The following is a 17,837-nucleotide window of genomic DNA, read 5'->3' as shown; positions in this document are numbered from 1 at the left end:
TGGCAATTTGATCTCTGAGTCCTCTGCCTTTTCTAAAACCAGCTTGAACATCTGGAAGGTCACGGTTCATGTATTGCTGACATCTGGCTTGGAGAATTCTGAGCATTACTTCACTAGTGTGTGAGATGAGTGCAATTGTGCAGTAGTTTGAGCATTCTTTGGCATTGCCTTTCTTTGGGATTGGAATGAAAACTGACCTTTTCCAGTCCTGTGGCCACTGCTGAGTTTTCCACATTTGCTGGCATATTGAGTGTAGCACTTTTACAGAATCATCTCTTAGGATTTGAAATAACTCAACTGGAATTCCATCATCTCCACTAGCTTTGTTCGAGGCGATGCTTCCTAAGGTCCGCGTGACTTGGCATTCCAGGATGTCTGGCTCTAGGTGAGTGATCACACCATCGTGATTATCTGGGTCGTGAAGATCTTTTTTGTATAGTTCTTCTGTGTATTCTTGCCACCTCTTCTTAATATCTTCTGCTTCTGTTAGGTCCATACCATTTCTGCCCTTTATTGAGCCCATCTTTGCATGAAATGTTCCCTTGGTATCTCTAATTTTCTTGAAGAGATCTCTAGTCTTTCCCATTCTATTGTTTTCCTCTATTTCTTTGCATTGATCACTGAGAAAGGCTTTCTTGTCTCTCCTTGCTATTCTTTGGAACTCTGCATTCAAATGGGTATATTTTTCCTTTTCTCCTTTGCTTTTTGTTTCTCTTCTTCTCACAGCTATTTGTAAGGCCTCCTCAGACAACCACTTTGCTTTTTTGCATTTCTTTTTCTTGGGGATGGTCTTGCTCCCTGTCTCCTGTTCAATGTCATGAACCTCCGTCCGTAGTTCTTCAGGCTCTCTGTCTATTAGATCTAGTCCCTTAAATCTATTTGTCACTTCCACTGCATAATCGTAAGAGATTTGATTTAGGTCATACCTGAATGGTGTAGTGGTTTTCCCTACTTTCCTCAATTTAAGCCTTCTTAATTTTGTCCTTTGTTGTTATTACATTCATTTTCTTTTTATCCAAGTAGGATTTGTAAAGAACATTTTAAAAATCAAATTATTTGAGAAAGAGTATAGAACAAGTTTGCAGAAATTTACATTTTAAACTTTGAATAACTCTGGGGCAAAAGTTGTAGTCAGTTGGGTCTGGGTTTAAATCCTGCTACAGAGACAGATTAAACAACACCATATAACATGATGGTTGCAGTTGGTTTGCTTGAATTAGGTACCAAACATTGTTCATGTGCTGCATTTGGTTTTTGTTGCCTCATAAGATTCTTGAGATGTATTCTCTTTAATTTGTAAGGTCGATCCATCTGTCTTCCTTTTATAAAAAAGTTACTTGTTAATTAAGAGAATTTATGCACTGTGTTTTGTATAGTGTCTAGTATAGAGTAAGCACTCAACCTGGGAGCTAATGCTATTGCTATTTGTCATGATGGCATTTTAGAATATGAACTATTCTTGCTTGATAGTTTGTAGTTTGTGGATCTGAGGGCTACTGTCTTTCAACCATTCTGGAAAATTTTAAGCCTTTACCTACTCTCCTTCCATTCTTTCTACTGCTTCCCTCTAAAAGTTTAATGGATGTATATTAGATATCCTTATTTTATCCTTTATGAGTCTTAAGTTTGATTTCACAGTTTACAAGTCAATTTCTCTGTGCTGCATCAAGCATGGTTTCATCCTTTCTGGACTACTCTGATTGTTCATTTCAGTGGAATCTCTAGTTATTCTATGTAATAAATTTCTAAAGTTTTATTTAAACTGTTCTACAAGTCTCTGCTAATTTTCGATAATTATCATATAATTATTTGTGTTTTCCATTCTCTTTCAGTCTCTTAAAGATACTGAATATACTTATTTTGTAGTTTGTATTTGATAATTGCTATATTTGTATATATTTTATACCTGGTTTTATGGATTGTTGTTTCTCCTGACTCTTGTTTATTGTATTTTGTTTAATCATGTATTTGGTTGTAGATTTATTTACATTCAGAGAGCTTCTGTTTATTGGAAATCTGTTGGGAATTATTTGAAGATTGTTTTTTGATACTTTCTTCCTGAGGGTGTTTTTACTTGTCAGTTGCTACTACCAAAGTATGTCTGTGTTTAGTTAAATTATTAACTTGTGTTTTATTTCTTTGGACCTTGTAAACAGAATATAAAGACAGATAATTTTCCTTATTGTCTTACTCTACTGGTTAGATCTTATATTTACGCCTCTCTTCAATGGATTTCAGCCTTATTGAGAGAGGGAAGTCTCCATACTTTTCTTTTCTAGAACTCCCTTATCACTGATACTCCACATCAGGAATTCTCAGTTGGGAGTAATTTTGGCCTCACGGAATTCCTTCTGCAAAATCCAGAGACTTTTTGGCTACCGTAACAGGGTGGGGAAAGCTGCCTCTGACAGCAGGCAGAGATCGTTGTTGGTGTTGTTCAGTTGCCAAGTCGGGTCCTACTCTTTGCGACGCATGGACTGCAGCACACCAGGCCTCTCTGTCCCCTCACCGTCTCCTGGAGTTTGCCCAAGTTCATGTCCACTGGATCGGCGATGCCATCCATCCATCTCATCCTCTGTTGCCCCAGCAGAGACCCGGGATGCTCCAAGTATCCGATAATGCACAGGACAGACAGCAGAGAATTGTCTGCCTCAAAATCTCACTAGTCACCGATCAGGGACGGAGAAACTGTGTTCTAGGTCAGACAGAACTTGGAGGTGCCTCAGGGCAGCCAGTGGCTTTAGCTTATTGCCCTGGACTCTTATTTCTGCTTTGTTCCAGTCTTAGGGGTTTTCTTACCTTCTGGAAAGCTTATCCATGGTCATAAAAGGACTTCAGATTATTTTAACTGCTTTAAAAACACATAGTATTGAGATTTTCTTATCTGTTATTTTGCTTGTCCTACTTCTCTCCTCTTTATTTAATGGCTTCAGAGTGTTTGGTTGACTGTGTGATACTTTGTTAGATTAGTCTTTACTTATGGACCTTAAAGTGGCTTTAAATCAATTACAAACAATGCTCCAGTGAATGTCATTTCATATGTGTGACAGTATTTCTTCAGAAAACGCACCTAAGAGTAAAAATGCTGGGTATGTGTATCTTATATTTTGATAAATACTGCCATTTTCTCCACATAGGATTTATGATTTACCCTCCCTCTGGCATTATATGAGAGTAAATTTTCCTTACATGGGTTTAAATTAAAACTGATTAAAAAATAGACCTCATGATACACAAATATAAAAAGAATGAACCTTCCTGTAACCACCAGTCATAGTCACAGTTACCAGAATTTTGCCACTTTTGTTTCAGTGTTCTCTCTGCTCTTCTTATTTTTTTAACATTTTATTTTTCAATGCTGAAGTATTAGAAAAATATCACTTCATTTCATTCTATAACATGTAGATATTTTATTGTATAACTGCAAAACTGCAGTCTTGACTAATGAACATCTATTGCTTCATATCGTTTAATAAAAAGTAATTTCTTTTTATCAGCTGATATTTCCCCAAATGTGAAAAAAATTTGTGCTTTTCTAAGTTAATCTGTTCCATTATACAAGTTACACTCATTGCATTTGAATTTGATGTCTCCTAACTCTCTTTCAAAGTAGACCAGTACCTTTTCCTTTTGACCTACTGACATTTGCTTATAGAAACTAGATCAATTGTCCTATGCAGGGTCCTACATTCTGGGTTTGCCTGCTTGCTTCCTTTTGGTGTTCATCTGGTTTTCCCCTGTAGAGAAACATCAATACCCAGCATATGTTGGGTTAAGCCTATGCTGGTAAGTTATCCCTCCTTTCATGGATCATAGCCTTGTTGTGGTACAGGGGCTTGCGTAACTCAATGAAGCTATGAACCATGAGGTGCAGGGCCACCCAAGATGTGTGGGTCGTAGTGAAGATTTCTGACAAAATGTGGTCCCCTGGAGAAGGGAATGGCAAACCACTCCAGTATTCTTGCCCCAAGAGCCCCATGAGCAGTATGAGAGGGCTTGCAAAGAGTCAGACACAGCTTAGCAGATAAACAGCAACAACAAATATGTTTGGTTGGCCAAAAAGCTGTTCCAGATTTTTCCGTAAGATGGTATGGAAAAATCCTAAGTAACTTTATGGCCAACCCAATAATTTACGGCCAACCCAGGCTCCACATGTTGGCAGGGCTTCATATTGCATCAAAATAAGGCATACAATCCTGTTCTTGCACTTTCTGTGATGATCAGACTGCTGGCCAGTGGACACAGGTCATAACCTGATCCCTTCCTTGTAAAGTTTCTCATTTACATTTTATCAAATGGCTTCATGCTTATGATTATTGCTTGAATAGTTTATTATATGATGAATGGCAGAATGGCAATTTTAAAAGTTCTACCTTTCCTTCACCAAGTTTTAGTCAGAATTTTTTAATAAGCAATATTAAATAAACTTTTCATGCAAAAATGGGCACAATAAAGGACAGAAATGGTATGGACCTAACAGAAGCAGAAGATATTAAGAAGAGGTGGCCACTATACACAGAAGAACTGTACAAAAAAGATCTTCATGACCCAGATAATCACAGTGGTGTGATCACTCACCTAGAGCCAGACATCCTGGAATGCCAAGTCAAGTGGGCCTTAGGAAGCATCATCTCAAACAAAGCTAGTAGAGGTGATGGAAATCCAGTTAAGCTATCTCAAATCCTAAAAGATGATGCTGTGAAAGTGCTACACTCAATATGCCAGCGAAGTTGGAAAACTCAGCAGTGGCCACAGGACTGGAAAAGGTCAGTTTTCATTCCAATCCCAAAGAAAGACAAAGCCAAAGAATGCTCAAACTACTGCACAATTGCACTCATGCTACACACTAGGAAAGTAATGCTCAATATTCTCCAAGCCAGATTTCAACAGTACATGAACTGTGAACTTCCAGATGTTCAAACTGGATTTAGAAAAGGCAGAGGTGCCGGAGATCAAGTTGCCAACATCTGTTGGATCTTCGAAAAATCAAGAGAGTTCCAGAAAAACATCTACTTCTGGTTTGTTGACTATGCCAAAGCTTTTGACTGTGTGAATCACAACAAACTCTGGAAAATTCTGAAAGAGATCAGAATACCAGGCCTCCTCACTTGCTTCTTGAGAAACCTGTATGCAGGTCAGGAAGCAACAGTTAGAACTGGACATGGAACAAGACTTATTCTAAATCGGGAAAGGTGTCCGTCAAGGCTGTATATTGTCACCCTGTTTATTTAACATATATGCAGACTACATCATGAGAAACACTGGGCTGGGTGAAGGACAAGCTGGAATTAAGATTGCTGGGAGAAACATCAATAACCTCAGATATGCAGATGACACCACCCTTATGGCAGAAAGCGAAGAAGGACTAAAGAGCCTCTTGATGAAAGTGAAAGAGGAGAGTGAAAAAAATTGGCTTAAAACTCAACATTCAGAAAACTAAGATCATAGCATCTAGTTCCATCAGGGCAAATAGATGGGGAAACAGTGGAAACTGTGACAGACTTTATTTTTGGGGGCTCCAAAATCACTGCTGATGGTGACTGCAGCCATGAAATTAAAAGACACTCCTTGGAAGAAAAGTTATGACCAACCTAGACAGCATATTAAAAAGCAGAGACATTACTTGTCAACAAAGGTCCATCTAGTCAAAGTTATTGTTTTTCCAGTAGTCATGTACAGATGGGAAAGTTGTTCTATAAAGAAAGCTGAGCGCCAAAGAATTGATGTTTTTGAACTGTGGTGTTGGAGGAGACTCTTGAGAGAGTCCCTTAGACTGCAAGGAGATCCAACCTGAGTATTCATTGGAAGGACTGATGCTGAAGCTGAAACTCCAATACTTTGGCCACCTGATGCAAAGAACTGACTCATTGGAAAAGACCATGATGATTGAAGCCAGGAGGAGAAGGGGACAACAGAGGATGAGATGGTTGGATGGTTTCACTGACTCAATGAACATGAGTTTGAGTAAACTCTGGGAGTTGGTGATGGACAGGGAGGCCTGGCATGCTGCAGTCCATGGGGTCGCAAAGAGTTGGACATGATTGAGTCACTGATCTGAATAAACAACAATAACTTTTCTGATCAATTAGGGCTAATTAATTTCCCTGAGGTATACTTCATAGAAGAAAGGCAGAATGAATTATTTCTTTATAACTGCTGTTTCCAGTATAGGGATTTGGGGCCCTACTTATTTCTAGTGATGTTCTATTAGTTTTGTTTAAATTTTAGATTTTCTCTCTCTTTTTTCCCCAAACCCCTGCACCCTGGGCATTTAAAAACAAAACAAAACAAAACAAAACAAAACTGGAGTCCTAACCACTGGACCACCAGGGAATTCCCCCTCTCTCTTGCTTATTGAGGGGCTGTCAATAAGAACTCTTGAGTTTTTATGCTTTCTGCTTCAGTCATTTGCATTCATTACTCCCTTCCAAGCTCCAGTCATTACCTATTGGCCAAAGGCAGTCTTTTCACACTGGCTCCTGTGTCCCTTCCATCATGGACCATTTAGTCCTTGATAATTTCATTGCTTCTTGGCACAACCAGGTGTACCAGGTACATCTTGTATATTTTCTGCCACAGACCTGAAATCAGCAATTATTCACTGCAAGCCCTATTTTATTTCTCATGATGAAAGACTAGCACATTATCATAGCCATTTGCATTTTTTTCTAAACTGAATATTTGCCTTTGTTGTTGCTCAGTCACTAAGTTGTGTCTGATCTTTGTGACCCCAGGGACTGCAGCATGCAAGGCTTCCTTGTCTTTCACTATCTCCTGGAGTTTGCTCAGATTCAGGTTCATTGAGTTGGTGATGCTATCTAACCATCCCATGCTCTGCTTCTCCCTTCTCCTTTTGCCTTTAGTCTTTCCCAGTAGCAGGGGCTTTTCCAGTGAGTTGTCTGTTTGAATCAGGTGGCCAAAGTGTTGCCTATGTTTTCCCTAAAGTGTTGTTGGTATTCTTCTAATCAATTTATAAGAATTTTTTAAATAGTAGAAAATTAGCTTTTGTCTGTGACATGAGTTACAAATATTCACCATATTTGCTTTTGTCATTTGGCTATTTTAAGGTGCTTTTATACCTTATATTTTGTGAATGTAAAATTTATTAATTTTTTATTTTATAGCATCTATTTTTTAAGTATTGTTTAACATATTCCTTCTCAATATTGGAGAAATGATCATTAAAAAGTGTTTTGTCTAAATATTTTGGGAGCTTTATTTAAAAATTTTTTAAATAATCTCTGATCACCTGGAATTTATCTTTGTTTAAGATATGAGTCCAATCTTATTTTCTGATATAGCTAGAAAGCTATGTCTGTATCATTTATCCTCAATATATCTTTTTCTTACTGATTTGAAATATCACATTTATTGCTGATATCTGTTATGGAGTTTGTACTCTGATCCACTGATTTGTCCAACTCATGTAGCAGCAATAGATACTTTACAATATATTTTATTATCTGATAGTTCTAGGTTCCTTTCTATATTATTTTGCAGAATTTCTTTGGAGAATTTTACTTATTAATTTTTCCATTTCAGTATCCTTATTTGCAAAGAAAGTGCATTGGAATTTTTGTTGAAATTGTGTTAAGTTGGTAAATTAACCAGAGAAGAACAGATATCTTTTGGATGTTGTCATCTTATTTAAAACAATATGTGACTTTCCACTCTCAACTTATTCAAAAATTTTCTGCCATTTATTAGTACTTTAAAAATTTCAGCACATAGAGCATACAGAACTTTCACCTGTTTGAGGGTATTAGTTATGGTATGAACTCAGCTGCCAAGCAATAGCTGTCTAAACAAACAAGTAAAGAAATAAACAAAACACCAAGATAAATTTGTTTTTATGTAACATTTCAGAGCTGAGTGGTTCTGGGCTCAACTAGATCGTTCAGAAACACTGATTGCTTCTCTCTTGTTCTGCTATCTTAGAGTGTTAGTTTTGTTCTTGTGGCTAAACTCAGTTTGAAAGTGTTACTTGCTCAGTCATGCCTGACTCTTTGCGACCTCATGGTCTGTAGCCTGCTAGGCTCCTCTATCCATAGAATTCTCCAGGAAAGAATACTGTAGTGGGTGGCCATTCCCTTCTCCAGGGGATCTTCCTGACTCAGGGATCAAACCTGGGTCTCCTGCATTGCAGGTGGATTCTTTACTGTCTGAGCTACCTGGGGATCCCAGGGTATTCGTTTTGTTCTTGTGGCTAAATTCATTTTACTAGCATTAAATCCATCTTTAAGACTATTGGAGAGGAAAGAAAAAGACTTAGATTCTTTAAGGAGATGATCAGGTAGCTTCTCATATTATTTTTGCACACTCTTATTGGCCCCCTAAATAGGCAGATAGTGCACTTAGCTGAAAGAAAGGCTTGTTCAGGTGGGAAAACATGCATGCAACAAAACTCAGAGAGTTCTGTTATTTGGATAGAAGGAGAGAATAAAGACTGGGGATCTAATTAGTTGTCTTTGTAAATTTTCATCTTTTCAGTTGCAATGAAAATGTTTTGTTTTCTTCTAATACATCTTCTAAATGATTGTTGGTTTAAATATGAAGGTTATAGTCTGCCAATTATTTTTTGCCAAACCACCTCCTCATAGATTTTACAATAGTGTTGATTTTCTTGAATTATCCAGGTTAAGAATATTATCTATAGAAAATTTGATTTCATATATTCCTTTGTAACTCTTATCCCTCTTATGTATTTATATCATCTAATTGCTTTGTCCAGTAATACTAGGAAAATATTAAATAATAGTGGAAATAAAAGATATTCATATTGTGTTTCTGGCTTTAGTGGAAAAGCTTTCAGTGTTTCCCTATAAAGCATGATGCTTTCATCTAGGTCAAATTTGATAAATATCATACTAAGATATATATTATGCTATTAGAAAAATACATAGCTATATTTTATTAAGAATTTTGGTCTTATCAAGATTAAGTGTTGAATTTTATTAGATGACTTTTAGGCTTCCATAAAAGTGATAGTATAAGTTTTCATTTTAAATATGTTATTAAGGAAAACAAATTTAACAATAAACTTCCTTGTATTCCTAAAATAAACCACATCTTCTCACAGAAAATTTTTTATTTCCTATTCTATTGTTTATTAACATTTTATGTAGTGTTTTTTGCAACCATGCCTGAAAGTGAGAATGATTTGAAAATTCTTTAGTTCTTTTCTTCTAAAAAGATTTTGGAAGTTTTCGTTATTTTTCTATGCCAAGGATCGTTTAAAGTCACCTTAGAGTTGTCTGCTCCTCTGTTCTTTCCTCTGGATCTGTCTGGTCTCAGCACAATGCCGGTGTATTGGGCTTAAGTAATGTTTTCTATTTCTGCACAGACTTTCTCTTCTATGATGTTTATCAAATTTATATTTTCCAATAAAAAATCTTTTAGGGCTTCCCTTGTGGTTCAGATGACAGAGAATCTGCCTGCAATGCAGGAGACCCAGGTTCAATCCCTGGGTTGGGAAGATCCCCAGGAGAAGGGAATGGCTACCCACTCCAGTATCTTGCCTGGGAAATCCTAAGGACAGAGGAGTTTGGTGGTCTACAGTCCATGGGGTCACAAAGAGTCTGACTATTCAACTGACTAACACTTTCACTTTTCAATCTTTTTTATTCTGGTTCTTAAATTTATTTATAACAACTAAGCATATTAAATTTTAAGATTCTTTTATTTTCCTATGTTTAGGGTCATTTTTGTATAATTATTCCCTGTTTTGCATGTTTGTGTTCTCTTACTTTTTCTCTTGACTAGGTGTTTAGTGATACATCAGTTTACAACTCTCAGATTTATTTATTAGTTTTTATCATTTTTTTGGAGTTACTGTGTTTTGGGTATTTCTCTTAAATGTAGCATATAATTGAGATTTGCTTTCTAGTCCAATCTGAGAGTCTATTTTAATGACTGAATGCATCTTATTTGAATTTTTATGTAAAATATATATGTTCTGCCTTAGGTTTGTTGTCATGTTTTTATGTTAATACATTCTAAATAATGACAAAACTGATTTCTGTTAATTTTTCCTTTTTCAGTGTTTATCTTTGTAACTTCAAATAAATGTATAGCTCTTTTATTTGATTTATCAATTTAGTATTTCATTTACCAACTAAAACATCTTGACCTCCCCTGGCTCTAAAAGTCCTAGTTTCCCCTTTGCCTTCTCATTTCTTCTTTGTCAAGATGTATGACATTTTTATTCTCTTCTGCAATCATAGTCCTCACATTTGTTTTGGTCTTAGTCTTACTCTTAAATTGATTTAATGCTCACTGCCAGACATTTTGACATAGCTTTTCCATTTATCACTTTGTTGGCTGAAATTTATTTTCTATTTAATTTCATTTTCAAAGGCATATTTGTAAATACTTGTGTCTTTTCATTTTTTTTGAAAAACCATTTGCCTAGGAATATAATTATGAGTCAAATCTTCTTTTTTTGAATATATCATAGAAATTGCCCACTCTTTTAATGTTGATAGAGAGAAATCTAATACATGGTGTGTTTTTGTGTGTGTGTGCATTTTATACATGTATTGGTTTTTTTGTCTTAGTAAGGATTTTCCCGTCTTTGAAATCCAGTAACTTTATTAGGGTGTGTGTTTGTGTAGATTGTTCTATATCAGTTTTTCTTTTTCTGTAATACAGTGTGCCTTTATATTTTATATATTCTTATATTTTTTTTTATTTCTGAAGAGTTTCTTTAATTATGGCCTTAAATATTAATTTTGTTCTGTTATTTTGGTTCTTATTTACCAGCACCTATTACTTGTAAGGGCTTCCCAGGTGGTGTTAGTGGTAGAGAATCTGCCTGCCACTGCAGGAGACATGAGAGACTTGGGTCTGATCCCCGGGATGAGAAGATCCCCTGGAGAAAGAAATGGCAACCCACTGCAGTATTCTTTCCTGGAAAATTACAAGGAGAGGACCCTGGTGAGCTACAGCCAGTCACTCCGTGGAGTCACAAAGGGTCAGACAGGATTGAGCACATATACATTACTTGTAAACACAAGTGCTCTTTGCCCATCTTTTATAATTTCATTCCAAATCCCTTTTGACTCTTCATTTTCACTTCACTTTGTTTTTTCCTTCATCATCCTTATAGAATTTTGCCCATTTCCAGTCTCTTTTTGTGTTGCTTCTAGTCAGAATCAGTTTAGTTCAGTTCAGTCACTCAGTCGTGTTTGACTCTTTGTGACCCCACAGACTGCAGCACGCCAGGTTTCCCTGTCCATCACCAACTCCCAGAGCTTGCTCAATCTCATGTCCATCTTGTCAGTGATGCCATCCACCCATCTCATCCTCTGTTTTCCCTGTCTCCTCTTTCCTTCAATCTTTCCAGCCCAGGGTCTTTTCCAATGAGTCAGTTCTTCTCATCAGGTGGCCAAAGTATTGGAGCTTCAGCTTCAACATCAGTCCTTCCAATGAACATCCAGGACTGCAAATTGGAAGTGGTCAAAGAAGAGATGGCAAGAGTGAACATCAACATTCTAGGAATCAGCGAACTAAGATGGATTGGAATGGGTGAATTTAACTCAGATGACCATTATATCTACTACTGTGGGCAGGAATCCCTTAGAAGAAACGGAGTAGCCATCATGGTCAACAAAAGAGTCTGAAATGCAGTACTTGGATGCAATCTCAAAAATGACAGAATGATCTCTGTTCCTTTCCAAGGCAAATCATTCAATATCACGGTAATCCAAGTCTATGCCCCAACCAGTAATGATGAAGAAGCTGAAGTTGAACGGTTCTATGAAGACCTACAAGATGTTTTAGAACTGAAACCCAAAAAAGATATCCTTTTCATTATAGGGGACTAGAATGCAAAAGTAGGAAGTCAAGAAACACCTGGAGTAACAGGCAGATTTGGCCTTGGAGTACAGAATGAAGCAGGGCAAAGGCTAATAGAGTTTTGCCAAGAGAACACACTGGTCATAGCAAACACCCTCTTCCAACAACACAAGAGAAGACTCTACACATGGACATCACCAGATGCTCAAAACTGAAATCAGATTGATTGTATTCTTTGCAGCCAAAGATGGAGAAGCTCTATACAGTTAGCAAAAACAAGACTGGGAGCTGACTGTGGCTCAGATCATGAACTCCTTATTGCCAAATTCAGACTTAAATTGAAGAAAGTGGGGAAAACCACTAGACCATTCAGGCATGACCTAAATCAAATCCCTTATGACTATACAGTGGAAGTGAGAAATAGATTTAAGAGACTACATATGATAGAGTGCCTGATGAACTATGAACAGAGGTTCATGACTTTGTACAGGAGACAGCAATCAAGACCATTCCCAAGAAAAAATAAATGTAAAAAAGCAAAATGGCTGTTTGAGGAGGCCTTACAAATAGCTGTGAGAAGAAGAGAAACAAAAAGCAAAGGAGAAAAGGAAAGATATACCCATTTGAATGCAGAGTTCCAAAGAATAGCAAGGAGAGACAAGAAAGCCTTTCTCAGTGATCAATGCAAAGAAATAGAAGAAAGCAATAGAATGGGAAAGACTAGAGATCTCTTCAAGAAAATTAGATATAGCAAGGGAACATTTCATGCAAAGATGGGCTCAATAAAGGACAGAAATGGTATGGACCCAATAGAAGCAGAAGATATTAACATGAGGTGGCAAGAATACACAGAAGAACTGTATAAAAAATTTCTTCACGACCCAGATAATCATGATGGTGTGATCACTCACCGAGAGCCAGACATCCTGGAATGTGAAGTCAAGTGGGCCTTAGGAAGCATCACCTCTAACACAGCTGGAGGAGGTGATGGAATTCCAGTTGAGCTATTTCAAATCCTAAAAGGTGATGCTGTGAAAGTGCTGCACTCATTATGTCAGCAAATTTGGAAAACTCAGCAGTGGCCACAGGACTGGAAAAGGTCAGTTTTCATTCCAATCCCAAAGAAAGGCAATGCCAAAGAATGCTCAACTACCACACAACTGCACTCATCTCACACACTAGTAAAGTAATGCTCAGAATTCTCCAAGCCAGGCTTCAGCAATACATGAACCGTGAACTTCCAGATGTTCAAGCAGGTATTAGAAAAGGCAGAGGACTCAGAGATCAAATTGCCAACATCTGTTGGATCATTGAAAAAGCAAGAGAGTTCCAGAAGAACATCTATTTCTGGTTTATTGACTATGCCAAAGCCTTTGATTGTGTGGATCACAATAAACTGTGGAAAATTCTGAAAGAGATGGGAATACCAGATCACCTGACCTGCCTCTTGAGAAACCTATATGCAGGTCAGGAGGCAACAGTTAGAACTGGACATGGAACAACAGACTGGTTCCAAATAGGAAAAGGAGTATGTCAAGGCTGTATATTGCCACCCTGCTTATTTAACTTATATGCAGAGTACATCTTGAGAAATGCTGGACTGGATGAAGCACAAGCTGGAATCAAGATTGCCAAGGGAAATCTCAATAACCTCTGATATGCAGATGACACCACCCTTATGGCAGAAAGTGAAGAAGAACTAAAGAGTTTATTGATGAAAGTGAAAGAGGACAGTGAAAAAGTTGGCTTAAAGCTCAACATTTAGAAAAATAAGATCATGGTATCCAGTCCCATCACTTCATGGCAAATAGATGGGAAAACAGTGGAAACAGTGGCTGACTATTCTTTTGGGCTCCAAAATCACTGCAGATGGTGACTGCAGCCATGAAATTAAAAGACGCTTACTCCTTGGAAGGAAACTTATGGCCAACCTAGACAGCATATTAAAAAGCAGAGACATTACTTTGTCAACAAAGGTGCATCTTGTCAAGGCTATGGTTTTTCTAGTAGTCATGTATGAATGTGAGAGTTGGACTATAAAGAAAGCTGAACACTGAAGCATTGATGCTTTTGAACTGTGGTGTTGGAGAAGACTCTTGAGAGTCCCTTAGACTGCAAGGAGATCCAACCAGTCCATCCCAAAGAAGATCAGTCCTGGGTATTCATTGGAAGGACTGATGTTGAAGTTGAAACTCCAATACTTTGGCCACCTGTTGCAAAGAGCTGACTCATTTGAAAAGACCTTGATGCTGGGAAAGATTGAGGACGGGAGGAGAAGGGGACAACAGAGGATGAGATGGTTGGATGGCATCACTGACTCAATGGACATAAGTTTGGGTGAACTCCGGGAGTTGGTGATAGACAGGGAGGCCTGTCATGCTGCAGTTCATGGGGTTGCAAAGAGTCAGACATGACTGAGCAACTGAACTGAACTGAGCTAATTTCCTTTAGGATGGACTGGTTGGAGCTCCTTGCAGTCCAAGGAACTCTCAAGAGTCTTCTCCAACACCACAGTTCAAAAACATCAATTCTTTGGCACTCAGCTTTCTTTATAGTACAACTTTCCCATCTGTACATGACTACTGGAAAAACAATAACTTTGACTAGATGGACCTTTGTTGGGAAAGTAATGTCTCTGCTTTTTAATATGCTGTCTAGGTTGGTCATAACTATTCTTCCAAGGAGAAGGGGTCTTTTAATTTCATGGCTGCAGTCATTATCTGCATTGATTTTGGAACCCAAGAAAATAAAGTCTGTCACTGTTTCCATTGTTCCCCATCTATTTGCCATGCAGATGGGACCAGATGCCATGATCTTCTCTTTTTGAATGTTGAGTTTTAAGCCAGCTTTTTCACTCTCCTCTTTCACTTTCATCAAGAGGTTCTTCATTCCTCTTCACTTTCTGCCACAGAGTGGGATCATCTGCGCATCTGTGGTTATTGAAATTTCTCACAGCAATCTTCATTCCAGCTTGTGCTTCATCCAGCCTGGCATTTTGCATGATGTACTCTGCATATAAGTTAAATAAGCAGAGTGACAATATACAGCTTTGATGTACTCCTTTCCAGATTTGGAACAAGTCTGTTGTTCCATGTCCAATTCTAACTGTTGCTTCCTGACCTACATACAGATTTCTCAAGAGGTAGGTGAGGTGGTCTGGTGGTCCCATCTCTCTCAGGATTTTCCACAGTTTGTTGTGATCTACACAGTCACCGGCTTTTACATAGTCAATAAAGCAGAAGTAGATGTTTTTCTGGAACTCTCTTGCTTTTTTGATGGTCCAGCGGATGTTGGCAATTTGATCTCTGAGTCCTCTGCCTTTTCTAAATCCAGCTTGAACATCTAGAAGTTCATGGTTCACATATTGCTGAAGCTTGGCTTGGAGAATATTGAGCATTGCTTTCCTAGCCTGTGAGATGAGTGCAACTGTGCAGGAGTTAGAACATTCTTTGACATTGCCCTTCTTTGGGATTGGAATGAAAACTGACTTTTTCCAGTCCTGTGGCCACTGCTGAGTTTTCCAAATTTGCTGGCACATTGAGCGCAGCACTTTCACAGCATCATCTTTTAGGATTTGAAATAGCTCACCTGGAATTCTATCATCTCCTCTAACTTTGTTCATAGTGATGCTTCCTAAGGTCCACTTGACTTCTAATTCCACAATGTCTGGCTCTCGGTGAGTGATCACACCATTGTGGTTATCTGGGTCATGAAGATCTTTTTTGTATAGTTTTTCTGTGTTTTCTTGCCACTTCTTCTTAATATCTTCTGCTTCTGCTAGGTCCATATTGTTTCTATCCTTTATTGTACCCATCTTTGCATGAAATGTTTTGTTGGTATCTCTAATTTTTAGTCAGATAATTCATTGTTACTATTATCCACACTGCTTCTCCACCTCAACAGGTTTCATATTCTATGTTATTAAGATTGCTTTCTTCATTATCCATATTTCTTCTTCTCTTTGACAAAGCAAACTGTCTCTTTAAATTTTGAAAATCCAGGTGATGTCTTTTTTATTTGCTCATTACTACATTTCTGTTTTTGTTTTTTGCTGAGCATTTTTCATCTTCTATGTGAATCCCCAAGTGCTCCCCTGATTATTTTTTCCTTGTGGCATTGTTGCTTTCCTCCTTTTTTGCTGGTTCTCTTTATATCACCTATTTTTGACTGTGGAATGTTTCTTTCATGACCATTTATTGCAGAACGTTCATGCTGGGGACGTGCCAAGGATAGCTGAAATCCTAGTTACGAATAGTGTGTTTGTCCATTTGTGTGTGTGTGTGTGTGTGTGGACAGAGAGACAGAGTGAGACAGAGAGATGTGATGCCCACTCTGGATCTGTTCACATTGCCAGATCTTTCCTCTTCCCCCTCCACTGCTCCCAGCCTGCCCCCAGGCTGAGCTAGCCCCACTCTCCATTTTTTCAAGCATGCTAAGTTGCTTCAGTTGTGTGGTACGCTTTGTGACCCAACGGATCATAGCTTGTCAGGCTCCTCTGTCCATAGGATTCTCCAGGCAAGAATACTGGAGTAGGTTGCATTCCCTCCTCAAGGGAAATTCCCAACCCGGCGTTTGAACCCACGTCTCCTGCATTGCAGGCAGATTGTTTACCATCTGACCCATTAGGGAAGCCCATTTTTCAAGACTCTGTGCCAGATGGAGTCAAGTGAAGTACTGTTTCTACTCCCACAAATCTTTTCCAAATTGCAAATAAGTTACTGGTTTTTGTTTGCCTTGTATTGTTTTAAATAGGGTGTGACACTCTTTGATTTGTATTTGGCCATCTTTTTTATCCCTGCTATCTGTAGCCTCGAAAATCCTGGATCCTGATCGTCCCACACCCTTGCTGGGCCTCGGTGCTTTTGTTAGAGCCTCCTCCTAGTTTGTGATCCAGAGCTTCAGGCATCTCCGTTTCCCTGGGGACAGTGTATTTTCTTCTCCTCTTCCCCTTACCGCTTTAAGATGAGTTGCCAGAGCATGGTGGACTACAGTCCCCGGGGTGGCACAGAGTGGGGCTCAAGGAATCTGCTTAGCAGCAGCCGCCAGAGAAGAGTGGAGAGATCTGTTTGCCTACTCATTTTAAAATCATATTCCTACTTAAAATTTTTGCCGGTTTTAAAAAATAGTTTCCAGACATGGAGAAATTTTCTTTAGTTACCCCTTAAACATATGTGGGATTTCCCTGGTGGCTCAGATGGTAAAGAATCTGCCTGCAATGTGGGATACCCGGGTTTGATCCCTGGGTTAGGACGATCCCCTGGAGAAGGGAATGGCTACTCACTCTAGCATTCTTGCTCGGAGAATTCTTTTTTTTTTTTTTTTGCCTGGAGAATTCTATGGAGAGAGGGCCCTGGCAGGGTACAGTCCATGGGGTTGCAAAGAGTTGGACATGACTGAGTGACTAACATTTCACTTCAGTGGGAAATAAAGCATGCTATGGTAAACTAAAGAGATAGCATTATATTGATTATATTAGATACATATGATCATAACCTATATTCCATAATAGTGTTCTAATTGAACTAATATATTAAAAATCATCTGTCAGAGAAGTAGACTACAGAGGATGAAATGGTTGGATGGCATCACCAGCTTGGTGGACATGAGTTTGAGCAAGCTCCAGGAGTTGGTGATGGACAGGGAAGCCTGGCGTGCTGCAGTCCATGGGGTTGAAAATAGTCGGACACAACTGAGTGACTGAACTGACAGAACTGAATTGAACTAACCTCTTAAAAACCATCTTTTCTGAAAGTTCCTACATTTATGGTTTTTTCACATGTCTTTTCTCTGCATAAGTTCATTCCTGAATAACTTTTTTCTTGGGCTTTTCCTCAAGGGACATCTTGGATGTTAAATTCCCAGTGGGCAGGGACCGTATCTATGTTGTACCTTGCCTGATGCCGTTTTAACACATGTTTTGTGATGGTAATGCTCTGTTGCCTTCTGTTCCTCCTCTGTGTTTCATTTTTTCCTCTTTTTTTTTTTTTTTTTTTTTTTAATACCTACATGTAGTCTTTGCTAGACTTCTGGGCTGTTCTATC

The sequence above is a fragment of the Dama dama genome, chromosome 28 (genome assembly GCF_033118175.1).
Source record: "Dama dama isolate Ldn47 chromosome 28, ASM3311817v1, whole genome shotgun sequence".
Lineage (NCBI taxonomy): Eukaryota > Metazoa > Chordata > Mammalia > Artiodactyla > Cervidae > Dama > Dama dama.
This window is presented reverse-complemented; position numbering follows the sequence as displayed.